At 45.2% G+C, this 14542-nt stretch overlaps 1 protein-coding gene across 3 annotated transcripts in view; it reads left to right on the plus strand.

Annotated features, from left to right (window-relative positions):
* Nucleotides 1-298: 298 nt before the first annotated feature.
* The window catches only part of Tnfaip8 (tumor necrosis factor, alpha-induced protein 8), a 114628-nt gene continuing 100384 nt past the window's right edge, over nt 299-14542 (plus strand). Inside the window, exon 1 of one of the 3 annotated variants that reach the window (XM_005376549.2) lies at nt 299-419. The gene's annotated coding sequence lies outside the window, so the exon portion shown is untranslated. Of the gene's footprint in view, nt 420-6036; nt 6181-13500; nt 13525-14542 lie in introns of those variants that run through there. The other 2 variants (XM_013507024.1, XM_013507030.1) reach the window with 2 other exon arrangements.

The following is a 14542-nucleotide window of genomic DNA, read 5'->3' on the forward strand; positions in this document are numbered from 1 at the left end:
CTCGGGACCGCGGACGGCGCGCTCGCGGAGCCCCGCGGGGCCGCTCCGCCGTCGGGGGTCAAGTGCGCGCGGGAGCGCGTTTCCGTGGAAACTGCCCGAGCTCTGGCGTCTCGGACGGCGGCGCCGTGTTGCGCCGGTCCAGCCAGGGGCCCTCTAGTGCGTGCAGTCCGCCCGGCCCCGGGTCTCTGCGCCCCCTCTCCTTCACTCCCGCGGGGAGAGCGGAGCGCCGTGAAGCCCCATAGCGTTCTGGGTGGCGTCCGTCTCGGAGGTGCCTTCGGGAAGTGACGTTCGCTCGTGTCGGGGTGACAGTGCCGCGTGGCTGAAGGAAGCAGACGGAGGTCGGTGGCCGGAGAGCCGCGCTGCGCGGCTGGGGAAAGTTAGGAGCCAGAAGTCACACCGAGGGCTGCTTATCGCCGCAGGTATTTTTATCCCAGCTTCGATCCTCTGCTACACAAAAGGTTTTCCACGGTGTTTCAACTAAGGAACATTATCCTTCGCAGTGTAAACATATGACTCCATCGCTGTTTAAGGACAGAAATCATTATCACACTTAAAGAAACACCTGGAAACATTTATTGCCACCTTCTAATTAGAACTGTTGTGGGGAGTTTAGTCAGCGATTTATTGTTAACATTCTAGCTAGTAACACAGTATTTTTTGTAGATTTTTGGAATATATATTTCCTGCCATATACATTGATTGACTCTCTCTTTTGAAACTTTTAACTTCTAAGTTTAGTAAATAAAGTTTAGAGACCTCCTGCTGCCCCATAACTTGTGAATATCTTGCAATCCCGACGAGAATGATAGAAGTAAGTGACGGACACAGTGCAGGACTTGGGCCGAGGTAGTTAGGAGGCCTGTTTTGTGCAATTTTCATTCTGTTGAAACTGGAGGAAAGTTCGTGGAGAGAAGTGGTTGCATTCAAACAGTACTTGTTAGGAAATGCGTTTCTCCACAGCGTGTGGTTTGAGGAACTTCAAATAGTGCATCCTGGAAGTGGGCCACAGTGCAGGCCACACACAGGTCTTGGAGTCACTTGATTCAATTAATCGAGTTCTACTAGAGATAGCCTGGAACAGATGCAACACACTTCTTTCTTGGCAGTTTCATTTCATTCATATTCAGGGTCAAACTTTGCTCCAAACCACGCGAGACAGTCTGTTACTGTCCTCTGTTTTCGCTTGGTGTGAATTGGGAGGGGTTGACCATAGTGCTTCTGCCAGGAGGTGGACGACTAGCAATGACAACCAAGGGCCACCTCTTCCAGGAAGGGAGAGGGAGGAGCCCCAGGAGCCCCAGTTAGTGTGCCCTCAGTACTATGAGCACTGAGCACTGCCTGGCAGTGTGACGACGCGCCCAGGGCCAACCTGTACGACCAGGTGGGCAGCCTGCCCCAGTTTCACCTCACCAGAAGTCTGGCTGGACACGAAGGTGCTGGGAGGGGCCTGTGTCGGCCAGGTTAACTTTTTATCGCCTCACCGCTCCTCACACTGCCCACATCCTGCTTTTAATACCAAAAGCACACAAAAGAACTCGGCAAACACCAGAACGCCACTTTTAACACCTCAACCTTCACATTTACCTGCAGCTGAGGATTTCCTTCCTGCTCTCCCGGCGCTGATTTTGGTGGTTGCGGTTTCAGGGTTTGATGAACATTTCCAGACTTCAATCCTTCGGGAAGCGCTACCTCACACTGAGCACGCACGGTTTGTGGAAAGTCAAAGACAGGAGAGAGCCTTGTTTCACAATGTAATGAGGCGGAATGGTGGCCGGTGACCCGTCCGGTTTGCTCTGTGTTTTGGCCTGCAGAGGAAGACTGGAGATTAAAGTGGAGTGCAAATACTCCTAGAATGTCAGGTGCAGAGGTGCTGCAGAAACTGTGCTGCTCATGGGCTTTGACCACAGTGCATGGGTTATTCATGTTTGGAGGCGTCTGCTTCCTCAGTTCGGCTCACAAAAAGTGGGCGCCATTCGTACCTGTGTAGGCATTTATTGTTCTAGCGTGTACCGGGTAGTGCGCAGCTTTTTCATCTTTCTATGAAGGCCTGGAATCCAAGAGGGCAGATAACTTGCACAAAGGTGCATGTTGATAAGAAGTCCCTGGAGTAAGTTTACAGTTGCAAAAATGGGTTCAGAATTCTTTTGTATTTCACAAAGGAAAGGTACTGACTTGGGATAGTAGATCTATTTTCAAAATATTTTCATTCCCATCTGAAATTAGTAACTGAAGTAAGCACGTTTCTTCTGACGTCTCTTTGAATTAACAGTGTCATAACACCAGTAAACCTGATTTCATGGGATTCTTTCCTTGGGCTTTCACGTCAAGTATGGAAGTTACCTGAAAAACTTGTTTAAAAATATTATGGGTTCTCCAAAAAATCACATAATATCCCATCCTTTTAGGAGCAGTTGCTTTTTTTTCTAGAAGTATTTATGGTACAGAATCAAAGCCGAGGTTTAGAACCAGCTGCAAAGCTGGATGTATATCAAAAAGTTGTTTTCCTATGGTTGGACTTCTTCCTTTTTGTGGGCTTTTTCTTATAGAACAAGGTGGAGTGGGGGTTATGGACTAACCTGATGATATTTCTGTCCAGGTAACTGGGAGACATATAACTCTTCTTTCCCAAAAAAGAAACAACAGGATAAAGAGGTCACAAGCATGGTTTTCCACTGGAATGCCAGCTTGTAAACAAATGTAGGTTAGTTTCTTTTTTTTTTTTTTTTTTTTTTTGGTTTTTCTCCCGTACCGGGAACCGAACTCACGACCTTGCGCTTGCCAGGCAGGCGCTTTGCCGCTGAGCTAAATTCCCAGCCCCGGTTAGTTTCTTTAATGACAGAGAATGAATTAAATTCAAATGTTCACTTGCTATAGTTTCCTTAACACTGGGAATAAAGGTGACTTTAGTAAAGAAGATATTGGTTCTAATGATTTTACTGGAATCAGCTGTTTATGTGTCAACCACCGCCAGTGTGACTGGGAACCCCCTATTGCAGGTCCCTGAGCCTGTTTCTTCAAGTGGACAGATGGTATATAAGATTGCTGTGTACATCCAGCTAGAGTATTCGTCAACTGTGGGCAGTATATGAAAGGGACCGACCAGGTGGTAGTCTTAGTTGGATTGACTACATGAGTCTCTTTTCAACAGCACAGTGTTAGTACTGGAGTTGGGGAAAGTGGAGAGGGAGAGCAATAACTTGTACCATATGTGCTTTACCAAAAACTTTTTTGTTGTTTTCACTAATAATGCCAGAGGAGCCCAAGAGACTAGGGTGAATACGGCAAAACTTCAGTGATTCCCAGCTGCAGAGTCACATGGTGATACAAGGAAAATGCTATGGATGCTGAAGATAAATGAGCAGGGTGTTTGGTGTTTTGTGTCTGAGAACAAGGAGCTGTATTCTTCATGCATGAGGGAAGCTTTTAAAGGACTGTTAAAATTAAGTTGTGAATAGTGGGGTGGGCTTTCACAACTCCAGACTTAAAACAGGTGTGGATGAAAGCCGATCGTCCAAGACAGACAGCTAGCTGCCCATGGTGTCACAAGGGACCGAGTGTCCTCAGCAGGGCTCGTCCATGGCAAGCATGCCCCCTGGGAACGCCCTGTGCTGCAGGATGCTCATGGTGCACTCTCAGATGCTTGACAAGCACCTGGGAGGAGGACACAGCCCAGCCAACGAGCCCTGCTCTCCTCCCATCCAAGGACTAACCAAGGCCGACCCTGCTGAGCTTCCGAAATCAGACAAGATTGGGCGTGTTCAGGGTGCGATGGCTGGAGACAAACCCCTTTGAGCTCCAGTCAAGCCTTCCCCACCTCCAACTCATCTGTCTGTCTTTCTGGAGATTGGACCCAGGGACTTCACACTGAGCTATATTCCCAGACTTTTTAAAAAAACTTTCTTTCTTCCTTTCCTTTCCTTTTTTTTTTTTTTTAAAGACAAGGACTTGCTAAGTCTCTAAATTGTTCTGTCTGGGCTGGAGCTTGTGATCTTCCTGCTTCAGCCACCCACAGTGCTACGATTAAAGGCATGGCCGCCATGGCCAGCTCTAATGCTTCTTTTTATTTATTTTTTAAGATTCTGGGCTGGGGATGTAGCTCAATGGTAGAGTGCTTGCCTAGCATACATAGGACCTTTAAGTTCAATCTCAACACTAAGGAAAAAGAGAAAGACTTCTACAATAGGGCTGCTAACAAAAATGAGGGGTACAGTGATTGTGGCATGCGGTGGAGAGCTGACTGTACCTCCACCTTCCTGTCTTGGGCTGTTCAGCTGTATTCAGACTTACACACATGCAGACACAACAAAGAATGCCCTGGCCTCTGGGAAAATGCGCACGTGCAGTACAGTGTTGGCAACAGATTCAAAGTTCAGAACAAACCTGTGACTCAAGACACTTAGGAAGTCAGTCCAGCACCAATTCTAACTCTTAGGCGATCTGGAAATGACTGTTTTTTCTTCTTCTCTCTTTAAAGACATGCAGTAGTTTTCTGGGAGATAGCTGATGTTTGATTAAATACTGCTTTCACTGCCTGGGTACAGAGACTGGTCCCCAATAACTCACGGAGCATACCTGGAGCAATCAGCGAGTCAGGGCTTCTAGCATCTGGGGATGACCTCTGTTTGCATATACTTAACCAGTTTGCCCCTTTGCTTTTATGGCCTGAAGGAATGGCTCCTGGAATGTGTCGGGGTAGGGAGCCCTGTGTAAATGGGGATCTCTCAAGGAAGAAAGGAGGCCCTGCCCTGTACCTGTGGTCCTTACTATCTCCCTGCCAAGGAGGCTCTCTAGGTGGAGCAGTTTGAGACCATGTCTTCTGGGCAGCCACCAAAGTGACACACTTTGAACTTGGCTTCTGTGCTGTTTTCTTTAGGGTTTGTATGGGGCTGTAGCTTCCAGTCTGACTACAAGTCAGTCACCTAGGAAGCTTCATACGGCGAGTGCTTATGCTTGGGCTCCAAAGTCCTGCAGCATTACCAAGGCCAGACCTAGGAAGTGGTGTTTCCAACTCCCAGCACCCAGTGAGTGAAGCACAGATTGAGAACTTGTAGCCTGGAGACCTGTTTTTCTGTCTTGCTATAAAGAAACTTAGTTAGGCAAGAGGTGTCTAGAAACTGCTTTTTTCTCTTTTCTTTTTTTTTTTTTGGCAGGAGAGAGCAAATCTGTTCAAGGTACAGAGTAGATTTAAAGAAGATTAAAATGTACATATACAGACACAATGCACCTGTGAAGCACCTTAAATAACTTTTTTCAAGTTGGTCTTCACTGCGTTGAAAAGTATTGAACATCAATAGATGAAGAACAAAAACTCAGTACTGTGACTAGGAGTGGCACCCTACAGTCGATTCAGGGCTGACAGCCCTGAAGCAGAAGTGTTGGAGGGTCTGCTCAGCAGTCACTGGTTGAAAGATTGAGATTTCGGTCCCTTAGTAGTACTGATGCTGTGAACTGGTGTTTTAGGTGACTTAATCTACACACCTAGGTTACTGTGTAGATTGCTGACCTAGGATGCTGCCCTTTTTTCAAGCTTGATGTATGTTTGGAAGAGCCCAGACCCAGCTTAAGACTCTGAGTTGTCAGACAGCCCATTTTCCCTGCCCTGGCAAGGCTGTGGCGACTCCAGGAGTACTGGCCTGTGCGTAGAGTGATGCTCTTATTTTGAGTGGTAGGGCAATAGGAAAAGAGAAAAAACACTGTTTTCTTTGCAGCCATCTTACCATAACTTCCTTCTTTCTTCTTCTCCTTTTTTATTTTACTTCATTATCATTATTTTTTTTCTTTTCCATTTTGGGTTGTGCCAGTACTTGAGACTTTCTTTTCTATTTCTAATTTCTGTTAAGTTTTCAATTTATCATTCCAATTGGGGCTACGGAAATTATGAATAATTAAAGTCCATTAATGATGATAGATAGTACTCATTTCAGTAGAGCCATTGCTTTTTCCCTCTACATTTAAATATTTGATCAAAGACCAAGTATGAAAATAGACTGAAGTGTATCATGCCTCAGCCTTCCTGTGTGGCTGGCTGTCCCCCAGGTCCAGCTCTGGAGCCCAGCACCAGGCCTCTCCGCCTCCTCAAGGAAGAAGTGACGTGATGGAGCAGTGGGGAGTGACTTCCTGGACAGATGCCGGGGCACCAGATCGAGCTCTTCCTGTGCAGACCTTGATTCTGAGGAGCCTGTAAGCGTCTCTGCTCCCAGTGTTACCCTCTTGGGAGTCTTCCTGAAATTGTTTCCCTTAATGGTTACCGTTAGTACTTGTAGGGTCAGTGTAACACATAGTGTACTGCAGTCATGTGTTAGTTTGTGGGGGCTGCCACAAAAAATGCCACAAACTGCATGGTTTAAGCAGCAGATACTTGTCTCAGTTCTAAAAGCAGATGTCCAAGGTGAAGGTACCAGCACCCTGGGTTTCTCCTGGCTTCCCTCCTTGTGGCTCGAAGGCGGTGACTTCGCTCTGTGTACATGGGCTGTTTTCTGTGGGGGGAACACCTCACATCGCCCTTCTTTCACAGCAGTTGTGTGGCAGAGGCCGCGTACTTGGCATCATTTAGTCTTAATTATCTGCAACACGCTTACGTTGGGAGTTACAGCTTTGATAATGTGAATATAAGGGGACACAGTCAATCCATAACAATCATTTTTATAAAGGTGATTGCAGATACCCTTTGTAGTGATGGTTGTGTGGCTTATTTCTGTACATAGATAGCTTCCCAAAGTCATAGTTATTTTCGTCTTAATTATCTTTTAAAGAAATTTAAATAGGAGAAAAACATTTTTTAATATTTGCTTACTTAGGGGCTGGGGATTTAGCTCAGTGGCACAACAGCGCCTGCCTGGCAAGTGCAAGGTCGTGAGTTCGATTCCTGGTACCGGAAAAAAACCAAAAACCAAAAAAAAAAAAAAAATTTAGGAAAATCAGGGGCTGGGGATTTAGCTCAGTGGCACAGCGCCTGCCTGGCAAGCACAAGGTTGTGAGTTCGATTCCTGGTACCAGAAAAAAAAAAACCAAAAACCAAAAAAATAATAATAATATTTGCTTACTTACTGTATTTGGGGCTCATCACTTTTTAGTGTTACCCAAGGTTGCATCTGGCATTTTCTCATCCTTTAGCATGAAGAACTTCCTCTAATACTTCTTCTAGTTCATTTCCGCTCACCATGGATTCTTTTGGCTTCTCTTGTGTGTGTGAATGTGGTGTGTCCCTGTGTATCTTAGTTTCCTTTTCTTATAAGCGCATCAGTCAGCCTGGAGTAGGACCCATCTCTGTGGCCTCATTTTAACCAAATCATGTCATCAAGTACAGTCATATCCTGAGATGTTGGGTTTAAGGCTTCAACATATGAACATAGGCAAGTGTTCTAGCTGTTCATACTGCTAACACAAGATACCCAATGCCAGGCACTTTATAAAGAAAAGCAGCAAGTGTATTTCTCACAGTTTTAGAGGCTGAGATGTCTAAGCTCAAGATACCAGCAAACTTCGTATCTGCTGATGGTTCTTCTTTGCTTCCAAGATGCCTTTGTGCTGCATTCTCACATGGTGGAAGGGTTAAGAATGAATGAATTTGGGGTCCTCACATAGTGGAAGGGCTGAAAGGTAGAAGGACTGAAGTCGTTAGGGTATCCCTCCAACCACTTTTATGACACTAATCCACATGGCAGAGCCCTTGGGACTTAATTACTTCTCCAAAGACCCCCACCTCCAAATGGATTTCATTGGGGTTTAAATGCCAGCATAAGAATTTTGTAGGGGCATAGTTTGGTCCATAACAATCAGGACGCCTCAGAATGCAGGCAGGAGAATGCCCCGCTAACAGGGGTCTAAACAGTAAAGACCTTAAGTTATTTTATGCAAAGAGTCCTCTTGTGTTGAGCAGTTCAGGGCTGGCCCTGTGCCGTCAAGGGCCGGATTATCCTCTGCCCCCTTCTCCATAGCTTGTTACCGTTCTTCTGCAGACTTCCACCTCAGGGGGCAGGAAGTGGCTTCTTTTTTTTTTTTTTTTTTTTTTTTTTTTTTTTTTGGTTTTTCTCCGGTACCGGGAACCGAACTCACAACCTTGCGCTTGCCAGGCAGGCGCTTTGCCGCTGAGCTAAACCCCCAGCCCCAGGAAGTGGCTTCTTGAGCAACATACACTACCTGCCCACTCCATCCAAAGCCCAGAAGTTTGTGTGTGTGTGTGTGTGCGTGTGTGTGTGTGTGTGTCTATTTGTGTGTGTCTGTGTGTCTGCGGACAGTGGGATGCAGAAGTTGGAGTGATAAATTGGTTCTCTTGAAGTATGTAAGCCATGTATGGTGGTGCATCCCTATAATCTCAGCTCTAGGGAGGCTGTAGCAGTAGGATTGCTGAGTTTGAGGCCAACCTGGACTGCATAGTGAGTTCCAAGCTACTACGTAGTGAGACTTGGTCTCAGAAAAACAGAAGGAAAAAAAAGCATTAATCTTGTAGTATCTTTTATCTTTTCGTTGGAAGTTAACTCTTTCCTGAAGCTCCCTGGCTGTCCCTGGCTAGGACTGAGACACAGCCTCAAGAGAGACAACAGATCGGAAGCGGGCATCCAGGGAACTCGCTATGCTGGGAGGAAGAAGCTGGGGAGGAGTGTGCTCATCGGGGAGGCAGGAAGCATCCGTTTTAGCCCCATGCTCCCGGCTGGAGTCTCTCCAGCTAAGTCCCCCATGGTAATAATAGTCCTAGGTTTTACTGGAATTAAAATTAATCACCAGTGATGGCAATGGGAAGGGAAATAACCCAGTGATTTGGAAGGTGTTGAAAACTGCATACATTTAATTACTGCTCATAGTGACTATTATGTTCAAGGGTTTTACTTTGGAGGAAGCATCCGGCATTAAAACTGAGATGTCTATAAAATAGAGTTCTTGTGTTTCTGAAAATGTTTCATACCCAGAAAATCACGACAGAGATTTATCAAGTACTTACGGTGGGTTAGGAACTACGCTAAGTGTTTTATACATGTTATTTAGTTTCATCTTCACTGTGCATGTTTGAGAAGGGCACTTTTTAAAAATAGTTTTATAAAATAAAATTTTATGCTATTCTCTTGCTATGTAGTGCATACTATTTTCACAAAGCTTTTGGAGGGAGAAAGGCATCACCATTAATCCTCATTTACAGGTAAGGAATGGAAGTTTAGAGTTAAACCTCCTGCACATGCCTGGCCTTTCTGGGTCCACACCTTGGCAGCTGAGCAGCTCCCACACTGGTACTCAAATGGCTACAAGTACCCGCCTCAGCGTCCTGCTTCAGACTCCCTCATTTTCTGCAAACTCTCACTGGCTGTTCCCTCTCCAGCTAATCTGGTTCCACCATCTAGTTCGTCTCCATGTTTCATCTTCACAGTTTGTTGTTTCTGATAGCAGAAGGATGAACTGTGGGACCAGGTGAGCTGGTTGCCTTGACAGTTCATGGAATGTGAGCTCCGTAACCTCTTGTCTTGAGCACCCAAAACACAGCAGCTTTTTGCAAATCTGATAGGTATCCAAGAGGCCATTTTGACTTCAGGTTGCCCTTGAAATATTTTGGATCATGTCATTTGTAACAAATGTCTAAAAATTTTGATCAAAATAGTAGGTGAAATCATTTATATTAAACATGAGAAACTCACTGAAACAAAATTCTAAGTTCCTGGCGCATTGCCTGTTGGGTCCCTGTGCCCCTCTAACAGTGGAATCCTTCCCACCTGCCTTCTGGCCCTTCCCACTAGTTTCCTGTTGTCCTGACACCCCTAAATTTTGTTAGCACTAAACAAAAACGAAAAAACCTGTTATTGTAAAATAAAAGAAAAATTCCTCAATCCACAGAAAACAAATGCACAGCTTAAGAGAATACTTATGAGGCAAATACCCGTATCATTAACCTTTAGGTCAGGAATTAGATTTTGCCAGAGTCCCCAAAACCCTTTAACATGTCCCGCATTTCCCTCTGCCTCCGCCAAAGTACTAGATGCTGCACTGACTTTTATAATAACCACTTTCTTGCATCTGTTTATGGCTTTATCACCCAAGCGTGCAATCTACCCCACTGTAGTTCAGTTTTGTTCATTAAAAAAACAAATAACAAAAACCCCATGTCTTTTATCTCTCCCCCTCCATGGATTCTCTTACCACCCTCCTCTCTGTTAAACAATTATTTGTGCAAGGACTGGGCTGTTGAATCTGAAGTTTCCCTCAGTCTTGGTAACAAAATGCACATCCACGGTACTCTTCCTCACATTCTTTCTTTTTTTTTCCCCCCAGTACTGGGAGTCAAACTCATGACCTCGCACTTGCCAGGCAGGCACTGTGCCACTGAGCTAAATCCCCAGCCCTTTCTGGTCTTTTTTGTTTGTTTCCTCACATTCTTTCTTGCTTCTGGGTCTAGAGGCTCAGTGGAACCCGGCTTTGACCCCTTTGGCAAGGTGGAGGGGGAGTATATTTATCTTCTTCACTGGAAGTCACATAGGTCTGGTTTTTCCATTCCTTTTTTTTTTTTTTTTTTTTTTGGTTTTTCTCCGGTACCGGGAACCGAACTCACGACCTTGCGCTTGCCAGGCAGGCGCTTTTGCCGCTGAGCTAAATCCCCAGCCCCCTCCATTCCTTTTTGATGTAAGCAGCTTTGATCCTCAGTGTCTACACCTATCAATTCATTGGGGTTGCAGAATCGTCATATTTTAATTGTCATTTTAATTTTATTGATTAGCTGGAGTAATTTCACAAGAATAGATGTTCCTTTAATCTGTTATTTGATACCTGGTGGTAGAATTCATATAGGAAAGACAAGATAATTGCTTATTTCCCTTGTTTTACCTGCTTTTCGAGAGTTGATTTCATGTCATTCTCAGAAAGGGACAGCTAAGGTTTTTTAAAATTATAAGCCCGGGATATTAACTGTATCTGGGTTTCAGTCCATTGAAGTTTTAATTTTTATTGTGAATCGAATGATGCTGTCCTTGGCTGGAGCCTCTTTCAGTTGGCTCCTGAGTTCTTTTTATTCTTTCGGTGGTAGAGATTGAATGCAACGCCTTAGCACTGAGCTACATCCTCAGCCCCTTCTACATTTTTAAAATTTTACTTTGAAGCAGGATTTCACTAAATTGTGGGCCTTGAACTTGTGATATTCATACTTCCGCTGCCCAGAGTGCTGGCATCACAGATATGTGCCATTTTGCCCAGAACCACATTTTCACTGAAACAGTAAAAGTAATTCATTCGTCATATGCCATACTTGTTCCCCCTTACTTTTTATGGTTCTCAGCACGTGGGCAGGTCATGTTGTTGTTGTATACTAAAGAATCTTCCCTTCGATGCTCATTCGGGGAGATTGCTGCAAGTGGCTATGAACATGCTGTTCATCAGTCGTCTCACTCGTGTCTCTATACATTTTAGTTAAAACTTTCCCAAGTAGATCTATTCAGAAGGGCTTGTGCAAACAATGTCCCCTCATTTCTTGATAATCCTTTGTGACCTCTATAATTAAGGGCAGTTTTGGTGAATATAGAGACCTTGGCTCTCCAGACAAGGAGACACATGCCCATAATTTCTGCACTCCCGAGCTTAAGGCAGGAAGATCAATAAGTTCAAGCCCAACCTGGGCAACTTGTGAGACTTTGTCTCAAAATTTTAAAATTTGTGAAGGGCTGGGCATGTAGCTAAGCAAAGACAGCTGGTTTAATCCCTAGGACCATAAGGAAAAAATTCTTGGCTCACATTATTTGTCTTTGACAACTTTAAATAACGTCACTTAGCTTCCTTTTGACAGAAAGTATTGTCAAAAAGTCTGATGATGACCTCATTTTCTCTCTTGATGTGATCTGCTTTTTTTGGCACTTTTGAGAGCACCAACTGTCTCTTTATTTCATTCAATCTACTATGTAGCTAGCATTCCAGTACCTCCTGGGATTGGAGAGCCATTATGCTACCGAGTCCGAGTTTATGATATGGTCATTCCTGGTGCCAGATAACCTCTTCCTCTTAACCTAGATGAGCCACATACTCTTAGTGAGCTTTGCTTTTTCCTCATCTTATAACTTCAGGTGGACCCTGTGAAGTGTACACAACCCTAAACATGTGCTTGTTTTCGAAATGATGTGGAAGGATGTGGGCTTTTCCTTATTAGCTTGTCCGGAATTGCCCTGTCCCTGTTAACTCTTCCCTCCCTGGGTGAGGCTATACCGGACTCTTCCTGAGTAGAAGTTATGCGGCTGCCTATACCCGCTCCTCCTCCGGACTTGTCCTGTGGGTTCACAGCATTTTCAGGACTAGAACACAGAACCAGAGCATATGGCTCCACAGCGAAGACCAGGGTAGCTCTGAGCCTCTTCGTGCTCACTTTGACCTCATTTCATGAGTCTCATAGCCCGGACTCTGGCTTCTTTATGACCTCTCTTTTCTGACCACTGTGGCATGGCTGGGTGCTGGGTCTCCCCCTTTCCTGAGAGACCTTTTCTTGCTGCTGTCTCTCGACTGATCTTTTCCTTACCACTTGGCATTAGAACTTGGGCAGGTGTTATAAAATGGGGACCCGCAGTCTAGATAGAGTGCATTTTGTTCCACGTACTGTTTAGTTTTTAAAATGTAAATGTTGGTGACCAGCATGACATATGTGCCAGATTGCTCAAAAATTCTGGTGCTGCCCTTTGTATTACCCTGTTTGGTTGTGCATTTCATTTATCTGCCTCGATTCTTTAGATAATTGAGTTAGCCTTTGTCTGAGCCCAGTGTGGCTGTAAAGGCTCAGTACTTACCCATCACCTTGCTGTGTGCCAGACACTGTAGTAAGATCTCTGTGTGCACTGCCAGTAACACAGTTGGGCTTCAGGACCGGAGGGTGGGCCCGGATACTCCTTGGGGTTTAGGTCCCGAACAGACCTTCTGCAGAACTCCACAGCCTCCCTGATTTAGACCCTGCAGCATGAATAGGCAGGAGGGAGGGTGAGAGAAAGCCCCACACCCGAGTAGCTCCAGGCTTGTAAGTCATATGTCCTGCTGTTAGCAGCAAGTCAGCAGTGTTACCAGTGCTCCCTTCTTAACACCTCCACAGAGGCACTGGGGCGGGGACTACTGTATCAGTATCGGGTCTAGGTAGCCATTCTAATCTGGTGCAGAAAGAAGTTAAAAACACCTAAAAAATAAGGTTACGAATGTCTTCCTGTCCATGCTACCTCAACATATGTCCTCAGAACCTTGTTTTTAAATTGCATTGGGTAGAATGGAAAAAGCCCATGATGGGCATGCAGGAGGGGGCTGTCCAGTAACTGGCCAAGATGTTCAACCTGGCTGGGCCAACACTGCCATATTTAAGAAATGAGTGGTTTGGAGGAGGTCATCTTAGCCCTCCCCAGCTCGAAATTCTATGTTTTGATAATTATCTGTATTCTCCATTGTCATTTTAAGCGTGGAAACCAGGGAGGCTGAAGCCACTGGTAAAGAAAAGGAGATGAGTGCCCTGGTCGTCTGGGCAGGAAGGCCGCCCTGCCTGTGGGCCGTGGCGGGGGAGGGACTCCAGCTTGAATCTTCTGGGAGCTGAGGGTGAGTCAATTTATTTTTAGACTCTCCGCATTCCCCTTCATTGGCAGGTGACGGTTAACTGTACGTGGATATGTGACATCTTGCTGCACGATGTCTTACACCGGAGGGGCCGTCTACAACAGTATCTGTGAAGCTGGTACAAGTGGCCCCAAACAAGTTCTGGTGTAAAAAGGATTCATTTCAGTGTTGTTTTTAAGGATAAAGGGTGTCCTGGGTGTAGCTCAGTGGTACAGTGCTTGCCTTTCACACACGAGACCCCAGGTTTGAAAAAATAAAAAGAATCAGTGAGAACCTCGCTATGACTTATTCACCAGTTGCTTACACATGCACACACACACACTAGACGGAGCAGCGTGCACACTGTGCCACTGTAGAACAGGGTTTGTCTCTGTGAGCTGACATGGAAAGATCTCCAAGACTGATTAAATTCGAAAACCAAATAATGATCTCATTATCTTCAAAGAGGCGTATCATGTTTATGAGTGCATAAGTGTGAAAAGAATGAGCAGTATACCATTTCACAGTGGAACTACAGAATGGAAAAGTTTATATTTTCACTTTACACTGTCTGTAGTGTTTAAATTTTCATAATAAATATATATTTGCCACAGGAGAGAATTTTAGATTTCTATGAGGTTTGGGGGCATTCTAATAACTCCTTGGAAAAATCAGTATAAAAATAGTGCCTGAGAAAAGCAAGGCATATATAAACACTCAGCTGTCAACATGGAGAGCTCTGTGTACCTGCCTTTGCTACCCTCTTTTCAAAACGTAGCTCTCAGAGCTTCCTTGCTGTACCTCAGAATAGTCAGTGGCCCCCTACGTCTGTTTTTAAAAAGTCCTGGAGAGCAGCGCGCAGTGCCAGCGGACTGCAGGCCTGGCCAGAGCGTTGGTTACCCCTGTGCTGGCCAGCTTTGGGGAGGCTCGGCTGTGCACTGGCACGGTACTGTTGTGGGTGCATTTGTAGAACAGTGAGTTTGAGGCTCCTCGTGTGTGAAGACAATACTTGCTCACTTGC

This window comes from Chinchilla lanigera, unplaced genomic scaffold, assembly GCF_000276665.1.
Source record: "Chinchilla lanigera isolate Chin_1 unplaced genomic scaffold, ChiLan1.0 scaffold00007, whole genome shotgun sequence".
Lineage (NCBI taxonomy): Eukaryota > Metazoa > Chordata > Mammalia > Rodentia > Chinchillidae > Chinchilla > Chinchilla lanigera.